We start from the raw sequence: 6,818 nt of genomic DNA, 5'->3' as shown, positions 1-6,818 counted from the left end.
TCTGAGAGAGGTTGTGTTAGGAAAGGAGATTGAGAAAGGAAGAACTAATGAACCCTAAATAGGACAAGAATGTCAAGGAAAAATCAGATGCCAGTAATTCTGCAGAAGTAGAACTCATAGACTTGGCAAATGTCTAATGGGGACATATGAAGCAAAGGGAGAAAGAGAAGTCCAAGAACACCTGGTGTTTTCTTGGATATGTAATCAAGAAAATTTAGTGCCATTAATAAATTAGATAATTTGGGATGAAGTATGCTTACTTTGATGGGAGAAAAATGATGGTGATGGGTTTTATATTTAGTAGATTGAATCTGGGAAGCTAAAGAAAAATCCAGATTAATGTGTCCAGCAAGTGGCTGGAAATTGTGAATCTGGATTTCATGAGATATCCCATCCACAAAGCCAAAGCCATGCTTATGGATAAGGATCCATGAGAAAGTGTAGAATAAAAGAGGTTAAGAACATATAGGGGCTGGATCCAATGCTCATTTCTCAGTCCTCTTTTTTTTGTGGACCCATTAGTAACTATTAGTATAGTTAATTACTTCATTTTAGGGGTTTTGTTTTTAGTCTTTAACAGCATTTTTTCCTTGAGATAAAACTTACATAGAGTAAAATGCATACATGTTAAGTGTGTAGACCAATAATTTTTGCATATGTCTATACCCATCTAGTCATCACCCACATCATGAATGAGAACATTATTAACAGTACAGAAAGATGTCTAAAATGGGATCCTAATCCCCCCAGACCAGTTCCATTTGCAGGGAACAGCAACTCCATTCTTCCTGGCTCCCTCTTTCCCTCTCACCTCTCAGCTGTTCCACCACGGCCTGTTGGCTGGACCTGCAGAGTCCATCCCTAAGGCAACCACGTTTTGCCATCATCATTGCTTCCATCCTGACCCAAGTCACCATCTTCTTTGCCTATTATTGACTGCAGTGGCTTCCTTCCTAACTGGCTTCCCTGCTTCCACCCTTGCCCCATTACACTCCTTTGCTTACAACCCTCCAGCGTCTTCCCATTTCATCGTAAAGCTTCGCTCCTTTCAGTACCCCTAAGTCTCCATAAGACACGACCCAAATGCTGCCTCCGTGGACACATCCACCCCTCTCCTCCTTGCTCTTTCCACTGTAGCTGCAATGGCCCCCTTGCTGTTCCTTGCAACACACCATGCTTGTTCCTCCTCCAGGCCTTTGCACTGGCTCTTCCTTCAGATGTGCACATGGCCCACTCCCTCAATTTTTCTTGCCCCCACTCAGATGGCACCTGATTAGAAATACCCTACTGTTCCAAACATCCCCATCTTATCCCTGTACCCTGATTTCCTTCATCAAACCTATGATCTGACATACTATTTGTTGCTCATTGTCCTGAATGACTTTTTAGTCACTGATTCAGCCCTGACACCTACAATGCCTGGGATGTAGTCAGATCTCAATATCGTTGAATGAACAAATGAATGGATGGTGGATGCATATATAGATGATGAAGGATATTTCTATCTTTCTACCTACTTTGTCAGTTCTATTAAGTTTTACATTGCACGAAAAAAAAAGGACATATAGAGGGAATTATATAACCTCAAAAGAACCAGTTTAAAAAGTTAGGTATGGTGGGGGAAAAATCTCTAAACTCTAATGTCTAGAAGCCAACATTTAACTGAGGGCCGACTATGAACTTGGTACTGTATCAGGCTCTGTGTATGGAAGACAGGTGAGAAATAAATAGGTCTTACCCTCAAGGAGCTGTCTAGGAAGAGTATGAGTAGCAGAGTAACTATCAGTATGAAATACTGCTAAGAAGCCAAGTAAGATAGAGAATTAGGAAGAGTGGATTAAGTAATAAATATATCATTTACATTGAAGAAATTTTACATCAAGTGCATGGTGAGAAGTGCAAATAAATAATAAGAAGTAAAAAACTGTGAGTTAGGAAGATATGAAAGGAGTGACTATAAATTTTTCTTTGAAGGAATAGAGCAATTAAGGGAGAGAGACAGACAACGGGAGTGGGGGGCAGAGGGGAGGAGAAGGAGGAAGAAGTAGGAAGGGAGAACTAGTGATACACCATGTGGTAACTAAATTGAAGAAATGATGGCGTATCAAACTGGGTTGAAGTTATGCCCATTCAATACTTTTTATAAAAGGTTTAAAGTATGCAAACACTGCTCACCGCAACAAATTATATTTGTGTTTCTATAGTGTGTTAGGTGTGTTATTAGGTTCTCAGTACCTCTATTTGGATTTTTATTTTTCTCCACAATATATTATTTTAATTTGGTCTTTGATTGTAAGATAAGTGATATAATAGTGTATTTTAATATTATATAAATTAATGATTCAGATATAAAAAAACAATTCTACTGGGTGAGTTTAATGGTTATAGCTTTTTTTCTCTTTGATAATAAAAACAAGGGAGATTCATTCTTGGATTCAGCCTGATATTTATGGTCACACATCTTTAGTAGCCTAATACAAATAAAGACAATCTTTTATTTAAAAGCTTCTACAAATAAAAATAAACTATATTGTTAGCTGACTAAATCTTGTAGGTTTTTGTATGCTGACATGTTCCAAAAGTACAACGCTTATCTTAGTATTTCTTTAAACTCTTTGAGAAAGATCTCCAAATTTCCAGGGATTCAGCCTAGATGCAGATTTCAAAGAACTTAATACAAACAGTCCTCTGTCCTTCTATTCTGTTTATTACTTCAGACAATTAAATTTCTGTGATTATCTTAGTTACTCTGCTTCAGAGCTCCTCTTTTCTGAGTGTATTAAAGTTTATAATATTAACTTATTCGTGCACAGATGCATCTTAAATTTTGCGTGAGAGAACACATTTTCTTTTATTCCCAATATGCTTTCCTAATTCTTCTTAAAATTCAGATGACCTTTTAGAACTATTGATACATATTAGATTTGCTTTCTAGGAAACACTTGTTCAAGCACTTGGTTACATGTACCTATTTGATATTCTAAGAAAATAATTTATTAAAATATTAAGTATGAAAATGTTTATCCTTACTCTTGTTTTCTCTCTGTGAGTCAGTTCTCTATTCATGACCACCCTTTACTATAGTCCTATCATTTAAAGAAAAAGAAGGAGGAAAAAAAATCCTTAAATAGGATTCCGCCAAAGACTTTTGATATCAATATTAACTTCTTTGATTAAATTTAGGATTTTAATCAATAAATTATACTCACTTATCCAAAATGTAATTTTTATTTTTGTCAAGTGGTAATGAAATCTTAACATATCCTATGTTCATGGGTACTTGCCTGAAATACATTTGATATAGTAATACTTCCTGCTTCTGTCCTTGGTCACAGTCATAGGCATCTAGGTAGCAATTAAACAATTCTCCAGTTGACGTGGACATTTTAATATACTTACTCTTTCAGGCAAATACACACAGGAGATTTTGGCCTAAATTACTTTAGAGTTTTTACTTTATGTTTTATATCAATTAGAAAGACATAGATAGCAAAGCCTACTGCTATATATCACCACAAATGTATGTATATCATCATTGAGTAAACCACAATGTCTATGAACCATTTTTCTGTTCTCTTATTTATTGACAGTTTTGTTTTTTTTTTAATTACAACACAATGAATTGATGGTAAGTACAGAAGATGCAATAGTATAAAAAGCCATTTAACCCTTCCCTAGGTTAAGACACTTACAGCAGAAAAAAACTGCCCCACCCAAAATCCCCTTCTTGAATGAAAATGAAATAAATATAAATTAATAAATATAAAACAAATCACTGCACAGCCCTTAACTCTTTGATTGCCATGGCAAGAACCATGCTGATGATTCTAGCTTGTGACATTTGTGTAGTTAAAGGTTGCCGTAGCAGTCAAAGGGTTATAGCATTGTAAACATAAGTACTTTGTGGAAAAGTTCTGTCATGTTAATGGTCTACAGCGATGAGATTAATATTATGATCCCTTGACCTTTATTGACGAAACATTATAAGGAGTTAAAGAGATAGTAGCTTGGTGAGCTGTTACATAGACTAGTCAACCATTTTAGTTAACAATGTGCTATGAGGCCTTGATTTACCAATAAAGGACAACTTGTGAATAATAAACACTGTTCAATGCATTGATCAATAAATCAATGAAAAAATTAATTTAAGCACCACAAAATTTTGCCTGATTATATGACAGTCATAATACACTTTAGCACCATTTATTTAGCCTTATAGTTGTACACAAACAAGCTTTGTGTTTGTCAATAGAAGCTATCTGAAAAAAACAAACAAACTATATATATATATATATATATATATATATATATATATATATGCATGCCAGATTTAAGATGGTATAAATGTATAGAATCCTGTGTGGGCAAAAAAATCACTAACAATTTGCAAACCTTAGAACTCATTCAGCAAATAAATGTGTTATTTTTTTCTTTCCTTGCACACAGAAGACTACATATTATCAAAAACTTAATTAAATAGTGTTGAGTGTAATGTGAACAATCCAGACACTTAAAGTTAGAATTTAATACTCTCTGCATAACTGAAAATATCAATGGGAATGAAAATAAAGGTAAAGTATTGTCATAAACCAAAAGATAACGGCCTAAATATTTCATTTCCTAGTGTTTCTCTCTGCTTCATAGTTTAATGCTATTTAAATAAAGTCTGCATTAATTTTATGCATTAAATCCTTTTAATTTCCCATAACTACAATATAGAAAAAAATGATTTTCATAAGAAGCTATAAAATGTGTATTGTTTACCCAAGAGACAACTTTTCTTTGCAATTGCTTGCATCTAATTCTGACTCTGAAAGATAAATGTCTGTGCAATTTTTTAAAATATATATGGTATTTACTTGACAAACTAAATTTATGGGCACTTACCTCCCTTAATCTACCTAGTAAATATATATATACACATATATTTACTAAATATACTATATATTTCCAAATCTATATTACCAGATAGCTCATATGGATGGCATAAATTGCATTCATTATCATACTGATCCACTATTAGAATCAAGATAATGTTAATATAGGTTACAAGTTTTAAAATATCTTGAAGATAGGTTGTTACACTGACAAAGCAGGCAATTTTCTCTATGTCAATTATTGATTCTTTTAAAAAACCATCAGTAGACTCTGGACTGGTTAGATTTTGTTTTATTAAAAAATTAAGCTCATTAAAAGTTATATTAGCACAAAATTGAACTAGTAAACTCCATTTATTTCCCTCCTATAATATAAAAACAAGATATATTGGTTTAAAATTATATATCTAAAAAAAATATTTCAAGACCTTTAAGCCTGAAGCAAATTTTTATGGGTGAGTCTCTAAAACCCCTGAAAATAGAGGTCCACAATAGAAATGCTGATGCAGTCAAATCCAAGACAGCAAAAAGCTGCCACTATAACACCCCTTAATCTCTTATTCTCTCACTCTTTTTAATATATATGTAATTTACACATAAAGGGAAATAGATCAAAGAATTGAGGTTTTAGGCATTCATGTACTCCTGATGTACATTAAATGAAACACTGTATTATGGTATTTACTTTCCAGTATAATTATTTAAGATACATTAACCAAAAGCAAACTTCCTTAGCTGGCTTATCAATAGACAACAGCCTTCATACTCAGCATTTCACTTTTCTCAGGGGAATAGCTCTAGAAAAGTTAGAATCCAATGCAAGAGATTGGAGGGTGTGTGAAATTTATTGGAACTAAATCTTTGCATTAAACTTGTGAAGGAAAAAAACTGAGGGACAAACATATTTTCAGGACACCACATACAATATTCAATTCTGTTCAATTCTGGTTTTCACAAAGGGAAGGGAAAAACAAATCTGTAAAAAAAAAAAAAAAAGGTGGGGGGCAAGGTAGAAATCGAAAGAAATGCAAATATAGGCACAGACCAACACAAAATAATATATCCCTCCCAACCATCTGTATTTTGGGGTGACAAACAGAACACAAACAAATAATTTCAGAACTGAAGGAAGAGAAAAATAAGGTACACAGAGCATACTTGTTTGGAAATCACGTTTGTTTGGAAGTAAAAAAGTAACTGAATTGTGAAATTTTGCATTCATGAATATACAAAGGAATAATGAATTCCACTTCAGATACAAAAGAAGTGACAAAAAGAACTAAAAACCTAATTTTACACAGGCAATAGTATATACTAAAGAGCTGTGAGAAGATAGTAAAAATGTGGCCTCTGTGATATTTCAGTGGTAGCAAAACTACGACATTGATTTAAGGATTGAATCATTCATTCAAGAAGAGTATATTTTACCTTTGCAACTGGGTTGTCAGTATATAGAGTCGGAACAAGTTCAAATTGGCATTACATAAGAGCAAATGAAACGTGTTCTAGTAACTTCTCAAATGGACAGCTCACACCAGGCTTTATTCATCTATATCTTGACAAGGCAGGCCAACGTAGAAACATACATTCAAATAAAGATGGCAAGTACAAGCAGCACCATATCCTATCCTAGGAAAAAGCATCCTAACATGCAGTCACATCTCACTGAAGCTTCATCATATAGGAGGCATGTATAAAAACGCCTGTGTCCAAAAGTATTTCTCCTGGGATCCAATCTAGCTACAGACCAAGTGTTATAGAAATGTTTATATTGTGAGTGATATTTGTTCATGGATAAAAACAAGTGGATAAGATACTCAAGAAATGTCTTTGTAAGTCAAAAAGTTAATCATTTCATTCATGTTCACCATTTTCTCCTTCTGGTTTTTCTGTATGATATAAGAGTTAATAACATCTTGCTTTGAAGCTAAGTGGCCTAAC

This window comes from Balaenoptera ricei, chromosome 17, assembly GCF_028023285.1.
Source record: "Balaenoptera ricei isolate mBalRic1 chromosome 17, mBalRic1.hap2, whole genome shotgun sequence".
Lineage (NCBI taxonomy): Eukaryota > Metazoa > Chordata > Mammalia > Artiodactyla > Balaenopteridae > Balaenoptera > Balaenoptera ricei.
The sequence above is the reverse complement of the archived record's forward strand: the minus strand, read 5'-3'. Positions refer to the sequence as shown.